At 51.9% G+C, this 14382-nt stretch overlaps 1 pseudogene; it reads left to right on the top strand.

Annotated features, from left to right (window-relative positions):
* Positions 1 to 10203: 10203 nt before the first annotated feature.
* On the top strand, positions 10204 to 14101 carry LOC119097480 (selenoprotein M-like; annotated as a pseudogene).
* The last annotated feature ends 281 nt before the right edge of the window (positions 14102 to 14382 follow it).

Below are 14382 nucleotides of genomic sequence, written 5' to 3'. Positions count from 1 at the left end.
TAATGGACAGAATATATGCGCAAAATCAGAAGGGGCCCGACAAGAGCGTAAGGCCCTCCATTGAAATAAGGAGTAGCCAAAGCCCAGTGCGGAGGGCCCGAAAGATGGAGCATACCCGAACAGATTATCAGGTGTCCCAGTCAGGAGTGAAGAACCCTAAATTCAAACACCAAGACCCAATAAATAGGTTCGGAACAATCTAGTGTGACCGAAGCGGCGAACAGATGGGGCCTCCGACAAGTGCGTAAGGCCGTCCATTGAGATAGGAAGTGCCCAAGACACGATATGGAGTGCTCCCAGATATTCTAGTGGGTCCGGGCAGGTTAACAGATGGTGCCCCGGCAAAAGCGTAAGGCCTTCCGTTCAAATATGAAATACCCACGACACGATGTAGAGGGCCCCGAATAATCGAGTGCGCCAGAGCAGGTAGACAGATAGGGCTCCCGAAAAGAGCGGTGGGCCCTCCATTCAAAAAGGAAGTACCCAAAACCAGATGTAGAGGCCCCCCCACGATCGAATGGGCCCAAGCATCTTGTCAGAAGGGGCCCCGACAGGAGCGTTATGCCCTCCATTCAAATAAGAAGTACCCAAAACCCTATGCGGAGGGCCCCCGAAGGATGGAGTACACCCGAACAGGTTATCAGATGACCCGGATGGGGGTAGAGAGCCCTAAGTTCAAACACAAAGAACTAATGTGGAGGGCTCCTCGAGCAATCCAGTGTGGTCGAGAAGGTGAACAGAGGAGGCCCCCGACAAGTGCGTAGGGCCCTATTCAAATAGCACGTGCCCAAGGCCCAATGTAGAGGGCCCCCGAACGACCGAAGTGCCCAAACAGGTTTTCAGATAGGCCCCCGACAAGAGCGTAGGCCCCCCCCCCCCCCATTCAGATAGCAAGTAACCAAGACCCAGTGTATGGGGTCCCCGAATGATCGAGTGTGCCCGACCAGGTTAACAGGTAAGGTTCCCAAAAGGAGCGTAAGGCCCTTCATTCAATAAGAAAGTATCCAAGATCCAACGTAAAGGACTCCCGAATGATCCAATGCGTCAGAGCGAGTTAACATGTAGGGCCCCGGTCAAGAGCGTAGGGCCCTCTGAGCAAATGCAAAGAAATGAAGGGCAACGTAGTATGCTCCTTAACGATCGAAGTGATCCTGCGAGTGGGCATATAGGTTCTTCGGAAACGGCATGAGGCCCCTAGACACTATAATGAGAGTTAAAATTTCCAGTCCACAACTAATCCAATCGTGGAATATGTTTGTGACTTATCATAGGCCCTTTACTTTCGCTTAAAACTGCTCTTAGTCGCCTTAAAGTTCGGGGATACCCAGTTTTGTCGCGTTTTGTGTTAAAAATTAGCACCTGGTCGACCGGCCATGGGCCCTCTCGGAGCTAATGGTCCCCTTCGGGGCCCAAGGTGGGGGGGGGGAGGCATGGGCCCGTAACCCTCCCCCCCCTGGATCCGCCTCTGGGGTGCCTGGGCGGCACAAATGAGCCAGCCACAGTGCAAACGGTGCAAGCCACAGTTTTTACAGAACACCAACACTCAGGGGACTTAACAAAGAGCGATTGCCAGCCATTACCACGATACAGTCCCCATCTAAGAATTATAATGCGCGAACATACGTGTACCTGCAAACTAACTGAAGCAAATAGGCATCACGCATCGCGCATCACTCAAACGTGCAAGCGAGTTGAAATAAACAGGCATCACACACCGCGCCTCAATTAAACATGCGAACGATTTCAATTGGGCAGGCATCGCACATCACGCGTCAGCAATCACTTACGCGTGCAAGTGATTTAGCGTTAGCACACATCACACATAAAGGCACATATCACGTTCGCATAATCGGCCATGATGAGCCCAGTATGTTAAGATTTAGTCGCCGACTTCTTATAAGAATATATTCACATATTTGCCTGCATGGGGGTCCTGTGGTCTGCAGATGACTTTGAACTCTAAAAGGAGTCACAGAGTCCATGCTTCCCTCGATTTCAACCAGAGCGTTTTTTTTGCCAAAAAATTGTCACCGAAAGAGGCATTCCCTGTTTTGTTTTTAACGTCTCGCAGGTGTTCTTTGTATCTCAAACGAATAGGGTACATGGCCTCCCCGTCAAAGACTATGTCCCTCCCATGTTTTTTGCACAGTTTGCATTTGAATTCGTAGACCACGTTTTTTTTGCATGCAAACCACTTGAAACCTAAAACTGCATAAATGACATCTGTTGCCACCCGGGCACTTAGGTTTCGAGATGGAAAGTTTCATCCGATACTTTTTAAGCTTATTGTCGTTTTTCTAGACTATGTGTACGCACAGTTTCGATTTCTCAAAAAAGTGTTTGATTTTCAAAGCAAATGCTCATCTATGTAAGGTAGCCTGAAGAATCCGTCTTCCGATAGGACGTGTCCCCGCCTCCTACCACTCATCTCCCCACGCGTTCTAGACGTTCTTTTTACTTCTTCCAACATTCTGCCTAAAAGTTGCGGAGAATATCCGTTGCCCAGCAGCAAAGCCATATGATTGTTTATGCTCTTTTTTTCTTATAACTACTTGAATTGCTTAGACCCCTATAGAACATGTTACGAATCATGCTGTGCTTAGTGGTAGTTGGAAGCACAGATTCGCAGTGCAGAATGATACCAGAGTTGGTGGGCACGATGAAGAGCTCCGTTTCTTACGTCGTGCGGTTGTTCCTCTTTTTCACCGTTTCTAGCGTATCCAAATATGGGACCCCCTTTCCGTCCCCTGTAAGCTCTATCGTAAAAGCTAGATTTGGATGCTGGTTGTTCGTGAACTCTAAAAACCCTTCACGGTGTCCGTGCGTCCATACCCCAGCATAATCATCGATGCATCTAGCTAAAAAAGTTGGTTTTAATGGGCTCGCGGTCAGGGCCTTCGTTTCAAATTGGTCTAAAAATATTGTTACCAGAGGAGGGGTGCATGGGTTCCCTAATGCTATTCCCAGTTTTTTTTTCTCGGTAGAAATCACCTCCGGAGGAGAAAACAGTATCCTGGAGATACTGTTCTAAAATATTGCAGATATCCTCCTTTGATAGACCGAAAGATTATGACTCCTGTGATAGAAACATTCCCTGGTTTTCTCCGATAAATAAGGCTAATATTGCTGTTATCGGACCTTCATTTTCGCTTCCGGCTCTTTTTCGTGCCCCAAGACGTCCACCAGATCGTGTTTCATGTTAAAAGACTGCGTTCGTTCGACCGACTTACGTCTCCCTTCGGAGCGCAAAGGGATGAATATGACTCCGTGCCCCCCCCCCCCCCCCCCCGGCTGAGATCTGCCACTGGAATTGCCTGCTTAAAATGGCGCTGATGACTGGTAATCCATGGCAATACGACAAAGGGGCAGCCCTGCGAAGATCTCGCACTTCTGACAGCTACTCTTGACCCGCCACCTTGAGGTCTCGGACAGAATACCCGACACGGCGTCAGGTAGGAATCATGATCGGCATTGTATGAGACGCCACGCGTCGCCGTGGCGTCGCAACAGTGCAAGCCGCGCAGGTCGTATCATGAGACGTGCATCTTAAGCTTGGCTGCAGGATTCGGGTCGAAGGAAGCGAGGAAAAGTGACGACACCGCGGCGCTTTCACTAATGCGAAGGCCGTTCCACGCCGTGTGATCCGTTTTCAGACGTTCCTGGGCTTCAGATGATCGCGCCGTGGCTGCCCACTGCAGCGGGCGAGATTGCTGGAAGGTGCACCCAGCCGGCTAGTGAGGCCCGTAAACGACCTGATGCCGGTGGCGTTTTGCGGGTGTGGGACTTCGGAGATGTCCTCTGCCAACGCCTGATGTATGTTCCTGGGCGGAGGCGATGTAACCACGGTAGTCTACGCTGCTCCTGGTGGAGTCTACGCTGCTCCTGGCGGGGTCTACGCTGCTCCTGGTGGGGACTACGCTGGCTCCTGGCGGAGTCTACGCTGCTCCTGGCGGAGTCTACGCTGCTCCTGCACCGAAGTGCTGGACAATGCAGACTATGTGTTGCGTATGTTCGCAGTAGGTTTAGTCATGTGCGGGAATGTCGTCTACCTTTTTAGCGTTAGCAACATTTGCGAAGATTTGGCAATCCCCTGCAGTTGTGCAAGTGACCTGTCGAGACCAGATATTGAACCCCACGAAGAAATGTTAAACATTAATGTTGTGTCGTAAGGCATGTTGGGTCTTGACAGTCCTCCGCAATCTCCATCTGAAAGTAATCCATTCTTAGCCCTCACACGTTGACAGCCATCGCGCTCCATTTCCGACAGCTGCCATGGCACTTCAAGGTGAACGAACGGAAATACGTGGGGAGGCAAATGCGCTTGTTTAAGTCGGGCTAGACCGACACAGAGACGTACTTCTAGTGACTTCCTTGCACCACCGGTACCGTTGGATGGTACCAGAGCGTTGGAGAGTCCACTGGTGCGATCACTTTCTGAGCTACCAGGTCGTCCGCTGATTTGATGATGACTCGCACTCTGGTCATCTGATGAGTCAAAACCATGCGGGCTTGCCAAAGCCAGCCAAGCCATGGAAGTAAGATGGCCTCACCAGATACCCGTCCGTCGTTCCTCAACTCCTGCTACTGAGGTCGCGCCGGTCACGGTCGGGGCTGAACTCCTGGTCAAGTGTTCCCCGCCGCTTGTGTCAGCGGACGTGTGGATGATGCTGAGGCCTGGCCTGAGCGATGAGCGACGATGCTTGAGGCCTGAGCAACATCCTCGCTGCCTCCGCTGACTGTACTGACTGGCCGACCTGGTGTCCTGTCGGCGCGCTGAACACAGAGACGGACTCTGCCGCGGCCGGCCGCGACCGCGGGACGACCTGTATCTGGGCGGAACAGCTACGTGGCAGGACACTGAACGCAGCGGAGTCAAACCAGCTGATAAGCACTCCCGGTGACTCCTTGACGACGTCCCGAGTCGACTAGCCGAGCGAGGAAACGTCGACAACCAGTTCGGTAGTGTTTGGGGCCCGCAGCGGCAGCATTAGGAAATGCTGACAACTTGTGCGGCAGCATTTGGGCTGTAGCGGTAGCATCAGCCTCATAATCAGTGGTGTAGGTCAGAGTTCCTTGGCTGTCGTCGTGACTTAATTGCACCGTGATCTTTGGCGCCAGTAAAGCAAGCAGCATGCTGAATACGTCTGCAAGGGCTGCATGCAGGGAGCATTGCAAAGGCCCTGCTCCAGTGCGTCCTGATGTTGAGTTCGGACTACGCCAATGCGATAGGGAACGAGACTGAATAACGAGTCTGTCGCCAACCATGGATGGCGATAGACGCTTGGAACATGGTCCCGGTCTCGCACACACGCGTAACACGCCGTACTTACCACTGGACACGGGCTGAGATCGCACTGACTAGATGGGTCAACGGGTACGGGCACCGAAGGCATACCGGTCGGCCCAGCGGTAAATCAACGTCCACCAGACGCCCGGGGGTGGAGACATCTCTGAGTCCAGAAGAATCTAGTGTCCCCCGTAATAAACTTGAACTAGTGGGCATGATGCCAAGTGAGTGCCAAATCCGAAACTAGCATCCAAAGACAGCGTACGATCCAGACGATAAAAAAGCTGAATTATCTTAGTTTAGCCAGCGCCCCGCGAAGCGTTCCAGTGCGGTCAGTTCAGAATGACTAATTGCACATGCCTGAACAGCAGCATTGTTTTGTGCGGGAGGACAGTGACATAAGCAGGCACGGATCCTGGTGTCTGGGCGAGTGGTCTGAAGTCCGGCTAAGTCCAGGTAGTGCAAGCTGAGACAACCGGTTGTCTTAGCGCCTTCTATTGAGTCGCTTAAAAGGACACTCACCGCCATAACAGCCGCACCTTTATCCCAGGATCATGAACTGGGTGGATATTCGCCTGCGGGGAAAAAGGCTAATGTAGTAAGCCATAAGACAGCGGTGGGTCTCATTTCGGAGCAAAAAAGTACGACTTAACGGCCCGGCAGATAGGATTTCGTAATCGAATTTATGGGTAAACGACCGTGAGGCAGCATGTAGGCGGCGTAGGTGGAAATGCGGCCCAGTGATGCATGGGCCGCAGGGCGTTTTTTTTCTTATCAGTTTTCATTTTTCCCTCTGAAGGAATAAGAGCTAATAGCTACTGCGAGATGACCGTGCATGAATTTTAAGGCAGTCAACTGACGAAATCACGCGTTCAACGACCCCATTAAATAAATCACCGGCGCTCTTCATTGCACTGTGGTCCAGTGAACTCTTTGTGAACCGATAGAACTCGGAAGCTTTGTCATAATATTTATCTGGGCTGTAGAGATATGAAGGACCTCACGAAGATAGATCGAAATGTGTTAACAATCCGTATTAACAAAGCCAAACCATGTTTGTCTGGAAATGTTCAGGCATAGGCTAAAACCTTTTGATGATTTGTTTCACCACTCGATTCTGCAAAGGAATAGACGTTCTCGGGCAAACATGGGATGACCTCGTTCGTTTTTGAACGAATTGCGACGCGATCTATCAAACATTAATGGCACCCCTTATTTCCCACAAAGGAGAACCATAGAGCAGAAAACTGGGGGCGCATTACGGTTCCCGGTTAATGCCTGAAGGGCTGTTCCGTCCCATTGCGGGATGTCTTCCGGTCGCCATTACGGCGACACGGGGCGGGATCCCCTGGCCGATCGGGAGGGCCTTGGAGGGCTAAATCACATCCAGTTGCTCCCCACCCTGATGCGGGAGGCCTTCTGACCCGCGCAGACTGCAGTTGACCCTGAATCGACGCAGAAACCATCATGGACGCGACAACATCCCTGATCGCCGCCGGTGGCCCTCCAGTTAGCACATAGATTCCAGTTCGACTTAACGGGTCCATGCTGGACTTGGGTTGGAGGGCCCACCATTCGGCGCTGGGGGCCCTGACTGACACAGGACTCTTCCAGTGCCTCAATATGAGCAAACATCAAAATTAGCTGTGGGGCCGGGCTGCCGGCCGGGGGTGTGGCTGACTGTCCCGCCCTGCCGGCCGGGGGTGTGGCTGACTGTCCCGCCCTGCCAGCCGGGGGTGTGGCTGACTGTCCCGCCCTGCCGGCCGGGGGTGTGGCTGACTGTCCTGCCCTGCCGGCCGGGGGTGTGGCTGACTGTCCCGCCCTGCCGGCCGGGGGTGTGGCTGACTGTCCTGCCCTGCCGGCCGGGGGTGTGGCTGACTGTCCCGCCCTGCCGGCCGGGGGTGTGGCTGACTGTCCCACCCTGCCGCCTAGCGGAGTCTACAGCCGGCCGGCTCCCGCGCTCGCGCGACTGGCGGACGGCGAGTGTTGCCCCACGGTGGTTGCCGCGGTGGCCCGCGAGGCGGACCCCGCGGCGAGAGGTGACGTCACGATTTGGGGCGGTGTGTATGCCATTGTGTGGCTGTTCCAATACAAAACAAGTTGAAATGTAAACATTAGGATGTTTGAGCATTAATAAGATGTGATCAAACTAAAAAAAACATTAAAGGCTGTCATGTTTCCTTTCAATATCAGAGGGCCCCGACCAACGTAAAAGGCCCCTCTGTCATTCGGGTCCCGTCCCCGTTCCTTGTTGAGCAAGTGTTCTGACAAACTAGAAGCTCCCTGTTGAGCGCAGGAATGCTCTGTCTCAGTGGTCCCCAATCGGTACAAGAGGCCCTCCAACCGACATTTGAGATCACGACGCTACGGACCGTGACTAAATGACCGTAACTTTTCTTAATGTGACCCACAGCCAGCCCTTTGGGCCGTTCAGCCCCCAATCGAACCCTTGATCTTTGGTCTCAAGAGACCCTTGGGCCCCTCTTCGGGCCCCCTCAAACACGCTCCCGGCCAGCTTGGGCCACTTGCCATGACACCACCCCTGTAAGGCACTGTGGCCCCTAAACGTCAAAGCAGCCCCTCATTGCGTCAGGGGCCCCGAACATCTCGAATCGCAGCCCCGGCCTCATTCTTGCTTGGGAAATGGATCTCGAGTGCTCAGACGGACATGAAACCGACTGTTTGGCTCCGTGTTGAAGCGTTATGTAACATGGATAGAAAACCCTAAAAAGATGACCCTAATAGAATCCCTCTGACTGACATTTCAGGTCACGGCACTTTGGATGGGGCCAGGGCTTGAGTCAAATCAGGCCCTTGATCTTTAGTCCCGAGGCCTCTCCGGCCCCTCTTTGGACCTCCTTAAACAAAGCTAGTGACCAACTAGGGGTATGAACTGTGGGCCCCTGACCGACACAGGGGCCTCACTCACTGTTTCAGGGACCCAGACCAATGCAGACTGTGGCCCCCCGGTCTTGCTCCCGCTTGGGAAATAGCCCCTGGGGTTCAGACTGACAGTGAATCAACTGTTCGATGCCCGTGGTCTCTGGCGGACATAGACACCCACATTGTCTCAGGGGTTCTCAAACAGAGCAAGATGATTTCTGACTGATATTTCAGGTCACGGCCCTACGGTCCGCGATTCTTTATGCTGACCTATAGCCAGTCCTTCGGGCCCTTATGCCCTCCAGTCGGGGGTTGGACAGTCGGTTTCGTTGGGCCACCCGGGCCCCCCTTCGGGCCTTATCGAACACTGTCCCTGGTCGGCTTGGGCTCCTTGCGAACACAGGACCATCTAATAGGTGTTGTGGGCCCCTGATAGATACAGGGGCTCTGACCAGTGTAAATCACTGACCCCGGCTTTGTAAGCTCATTAGAAGTGGGCCCTCAGGCCCATACCGACACGTAACCGACTGTGCGGTACTGGTGGTGCCTGACCGACATATAGACCCATATCGACTCATGGTGTTCCTGATCAGCGCGAAGGGCCCACTGACTATCACGTGAGGGTCCGTCACCGCAGACCGGAACTCCTGAATAAAACTCTGACCAGCCCTTCGCGCCCATAGACCCTCCAATCAGAACCTTGATTGTCGGCCCCGATGGGCCCTCCAGGCTCTTCGAGCCACCTCGAACACGGCCTCTGGCCGACTTGGGGCCCATTGCCAGCACGGGGACTGTTGTGCGCTTCGAGGCCCCGACAAATGTACTTCTTTGGCTCCAGCTTTGCCCTGCTTGGGAAATGAGCCCTCAGTCGCATGCCGCCACGAGCCAAATGCCACTGCCACTGCGCGTTACTGGCGTTTGCCAGACTGACAAATAAGTTCTTATCCACCCAAGGGCCCTGATCAGTGCGCAGGGCCCTCTGGCTGGCATTGGTGTGCCCGGCCATGGGGGCCTTGCCCCCGAATGCGACGTCCGGCCGGCCTGTCCAATCCTTTGGGCCCTCAAATCAGGCCCTTTATCGTAGGTCCCGTGGGATCCGATGTGCCCTTCGGAAGCTTGGGGGGGGGGGGGGGGGAGGGCAGGTGCCCCCTGTGCCCCTCTGCCTGCACCACTGGCTGCGCTCCCAGCTCCTTAAACGCAATACATTGCGTAACGAGCAAGTTGTTCCCCCTTCCCTGTATTAAAAGCAATCATGGTTCGCGATACCCCATCCCTTTTGTCCATCGCGGAACTTTTTTGATGACGGCTCTTGCCTCTGCATTGACAAGGGCGTACTTATATGCGGCGTGATAGACGTGACAACATGCACACCGCCTTAAAGTGAGCCAGTGTTCTGCATGTTGTCATCAAAAGGCTTCCATTCTGGCACATCCGCCAGCAAGGTTTTAGTGATTCAGTATTCCTCGGAGGCAAGTGCTCTCTCCCCCCTCTCGCCGTATGAAATTGTTACTGAGCAAAAAGTGCACCGATTCATCGGCTTACAGATGCTGCCATTGATAAATCCGAAGTAAAATTAAGGAGACCAAGAATGTTAGAAGTGTCTCGTCGTGCAAGAAGTTTGGCGCTTGTCAATGAGCTTTCGGCAAATATCGTTGAGTCGTCACCCCCCTCCCCCACCCCGCTGCTCGTCACACCAGCTTTTCTAAGCATCCTCCTCCCGTGGCCATACGCCACGTAACCCCTGACGCGTTACGTGGGGTGATCGACGTGATGCAAAAATATACCTTAGTTCGTTTGCATTTCGCTTAGGATAGCTTGGGACGACTTGAAATGAAACGGTCACTCTGGAGGATTTTTCTGTTTAAATCATATTTTGCGTCCATCTGTAATAGTGTAATGAAGACTCCAATGGCCCATCTCATTCGTTAGAATTTCCGGGAATTCTTGGTTATGACGCCGAACACAATACTGCCGCAGGAGACGACACCGGCCGCACAGTACGGTGCGTCGAGTCGGGGCCGTCGCTGGGTTCTTGGGTTGTCGGCCGCAGGGTCCATTGTAAATCATACTTAGAAGGTACAACAGCTCGTTTAAGCAGTTTGTGGTAAGCAGCGTTCTGAACCGTAAAAATTTGAACACCTTGCTGGAACAGACGTGTGGGTGCTTTGGCCCGTGACCACACTTCCCGTATCATTTCCCGCCTGCTATCAGTCAGGGCTCCCAATACCATTACGGCATTCCCCCATGTCTTAATATGTTTTGCCTCTTGAGTCAGGCTGGTGACACTTAAAATTGAAGGCCTTGAGTCCTTGAGTATATGGTCTTAACTTACTAGTGATGGCGCGATGCCCAGTCGCCAAAAAATCCATACAATACCCCGAACATCCATGTGACATGCGTGCACTGAGCTCTAAATTTTAATGTCAGACTGCAAAGATGCTTGTTTACCCAGCATTTATGGATGCCTAAAAGTTCTGTTTGTCTAGTGCAAGGCAACATTTTGTCACATCTCAGTGTGCCATTCTATTCCATATTTTAAGGGTTATGATTGTGGTGCTAGAAGGAAGTTTTACACAAGGGTATTCTGGCCTGAGTTTAGGCACACTGGAGCCTTCGAGGTTCAATGGGGGTGAAGTGCAACAATTTTTTGGCAGAAATGCCATGACTGTAGAACTTATATTATTTTGTGGCAGCCCATGCTACCATGTAAATGAAATGAATGAAAGCATTTGAATTGAATGAATTGAATGAAATGAATGAAAAAATGAATGAAGCAATGAATTAAATGAAAGCATTGGCTGGCAAATTCAGTATGATTATAGAACTTTTTAAACATGGCAGTGGAATCAATAGTGGCTGGTAGATGCAAGTCAAATTATCAGAAAATTCTTGAAAAGCAACAGTCTGCAAAGGTTTCATGTTATAGCAATTGCTAAACATGTTGGGAATAGCAGCAAAATCAGACAAAAGCTAAGTCTATATACACCATAAAATGTGAATGATCTGCCACCTTTTGCTTATTGGACCTCTGCTATGCTGGTCATCTTAGCCTACCATGTATTTTTTCAGTTTGGACCTGGGGCACTATTGTACATTGTATTTTAATCCATTTGACCATGTTCAGCAATGCACTCAAATTGGTCAATTTCATTATATTTTTTAATATTTGCATCAACCATTTGCATCCAGAGCCATGCTCACCACCACCAGCAGGTTTATTTTTCAAAAATAACTAATTTTACTGTATTTTGGCTACACCCCTGTGCAAACCTTAGTGAACTTTGGAAAATGTGCTTCAAAATTACATGGTCTGGTTCCAGTGCATCACTATGAGCTGGTAAACATGGATACCTATAAATGGTGGGAACAAAATAATTCATGAATTTTACATTGAGTTGTAATCATTCATTGCCCTTTAAGATGTTGCAAATGTTCTTTTGGACCTATGGCTGATGGCCAAATGGAGGCCTATTCCCCACTCTGTGTAAGCCCACTTGACCTATGACATAGCATACCTAACTTGATGATAATTAAAGATTTTAGGGTGTGTAGACTTTAGATTCCTTTAATGCAAAGTAAAGTAAGTGTAGTTGTTTCCAAACAAGTTTGGTTGTTTACATGGCAACACCTAACTCAAGCTGCTGACTGATAACCATTTGGTCAAGCCATACATACAGTGATAGTCCTTCTAGGGTAGTGTTTAATTGAAGAGTGCCAATGTTGTGATCTTTGAGATTTTTGCTCATTGTGAGAAAAATAAGTGATATCACCACGTCACATTTCTGAAGGGGACAAATGTGTCGCCATTGGCAGCTGCCATGAGAACCACTAGGAACTCATCTATTGGGAAAAAGGCTGTGGCTATAGGGGCCTTTTTTGTTCTTGTGAGCGCATACTAAGTGTGGTATCATTTTGCATGGGGCATTATGGAGAAGTGCCTTATTGCCAGCTGGGTATCCCAGGTCTTGCACAATGCACACTCATGATCTCGACAGTCAGCATTTTTGTATGTTGTAGTACAAACATAGTCATGTTTTCCTGCTACCTTTCCTGTTACAGTACAAACATTATCAAGTGTTCCTGCTATATTTCCTGTTATGGTACAAACATAGTCAAGTTTTCTTGCTATCTTTCCTGTTATGGTACAAACATAGTCAAGTTTTCCTGCTATCTTTCCTGTTGTGGTACAAACAAAGTCAAGTTTTCCTGCTATCTTTCCTGTTATGGTATGAACATCATCAAGTTTTCCTCATATTTTTCTGTTACGGTACAAACAGTCAACTTTTTTGTTGTGGTACAAACAGTCAAGTTTTCCTGCTATCTTTCCTGTTGTGGTGCAAACATAGTCAAGTTTTCCTGCTATTTTTCCTGTTGTGGTACAAACATAGTCATGTTTTCCTGCTATATTTCCTGTTGTGGTACAAACATAGTCAAGTTTTCCTGCTATCTTTCCTGTTATGGTACAAACATCATCAAGTTTTCCTGCGATATTTCCTGCTGTGATACAAACATAGTCAAGTTATCCTTTTATCTTTCCTGTTGTGGTACGAACATAGTCAAGGTTTTCTGCTATGTTCCCTTATTAAAACAGCATAATTGGGCTCAATCGTATTCTGCAATACAGAGATGGCAACTACTACCCATCTCGCATTGTCCAAAAACCCCACTGCACCGGACCGAGCAATCCCACTTGCTGGCCTAGGGAGGACGACCCCCGCGTGCAAATGCGGCGGGAGCGTGCGGGGCGCGCGCTGACGGCCTGCCCGGTGTCCCCCCAGAGCCGGCGCCCGACCGGAGCGGCGCCAAGATGCGCGCCCTGGCCACACTCCTGCTGGCCGCCGCCGTCGCCGCCGCTGGGGCCGACGGCGAGGCCGAGGAGCCCGTCGACAAGAGCGTCTTTAAGGCTCGCATCGAGGTCAGCAACCGCGACCTCTGTCGGTTCAGAACTCACGTCATGCTGAAGCTGATTGCAAAATGTCGTGTGCGTTTTTATACTTTCAAATGTTCATGTGGTCTTCGCCGTTTTTGGCGTTTCTGCGTGCTGACTGCGCGATTCGGTTGACAGAGCTGCGGAGGATGACGTTTGAATCGGCTCCCCGAGGTGAAGAAATTCATCTACGAGGACATCCCTTTCTTTCACAACGTCATCTTCAAAGCGGTGCCCGGTGCGCCGCCTGAAGTCGTTTTGCTCAACAGACTGGACCAGGTTAGCAAGTGTATAGTTCTCATAATCGATAGCTGTGATGGACATCATTTTGACTGAAATGTGTATAGAAGTCATTGCCCATGTGAACAGAATCCCGCGTGGTCGCACTCTGCGGACTGGTGGGGGAGGGAAAGGCGGCGGTGAGTGCAGCAAGTGTTCGTCATGAGAACTTCGCGAATATTACGAAAGCGGTACTTTAAACCAAAGGTGTGGAGACCGTTACGTGCAGTGAACCTGAACACACGGTGATCTGGCGCTTCTGCCCAAAATCGAGAACGTGGTTCCGTGATACAGTGCCTAGCCACCCACTGCGTGTTGGCCGCGACTGACATGGATCATGGCACGTGACGAGGGCGCGCCGCGCCGTCCCCTCCCCATGCCGCCGCTGACCCGTGCGCCGGCCGCCGCAGGAAGTGGAGCGGATCGACCTCTCCAAGCTCAACCGCAAGGAGTGCAACGCACTGCTGGTGAAGAAGGGCTTTTTTCCGGCGCAAGAGCCGCTCGGACGAGGTGCCCGAAGAGTACCAGGAGGGGCCGTACGCGCCGCACGAGGAACTGTGAACGGCGCGCGCTGAGCGGCCGCCGGGCCGGACCGGCCGCGTCCGTCCGCTGTCGCCGCCCGATGACGCCCCGCCCTCAAAGGCAGCCGCCTGGGACGGGGCCGATGCTGCGGCGGCGCGGGCGAGGGTCGGTCGGGCCAGTCCGGCGCCCCGCGACGGGAAGAGAACGGGTGGGTGGGAGGGGGGAGGGGTAATCGTGCTTGATCGTAGTGTCCGCTGTTGTTGATTTGCCCTTGCGGCGTGACGCGGCGGATGGCACCGGCAGCTTGTCACGGCCGGGGCGCGGCCGACGCCATCACGGCCACGCTCCGCTGAACACGCGCGCGCACATTCCGCGACGCCACCCACATCGCGCACGCCGGCGGACGTCCGAGTCCCGCATCACAAGCCGAAGAAGTCCCAATGTCCGCCTGTCGCGTTCAGTGTGAGTCGGTCCCGGCTGACTC

This window comes from Pollicipes pollicipes, unplaced genomic scaffold, assembly GCF_011947565.3.
Source record: "Pollicipes pollicipes isolate AB1234 unplaced genomic scaffold, Ppol_2.1 Scaffold_2543;HRSCAF=2982_pilon_pilon_pilon, whole genome shotgun sequence".
Lineage (NCBI taxonomy): Eukaryota > Metazoa > Arthropoda > Thecostraca > Pollicipedomorpha > Pollicipedidae > Pollicipes > Pollicipes pollicipes.
This window is presented reverse-complemented; position numbering and strand designations above follow the sequence as displayed.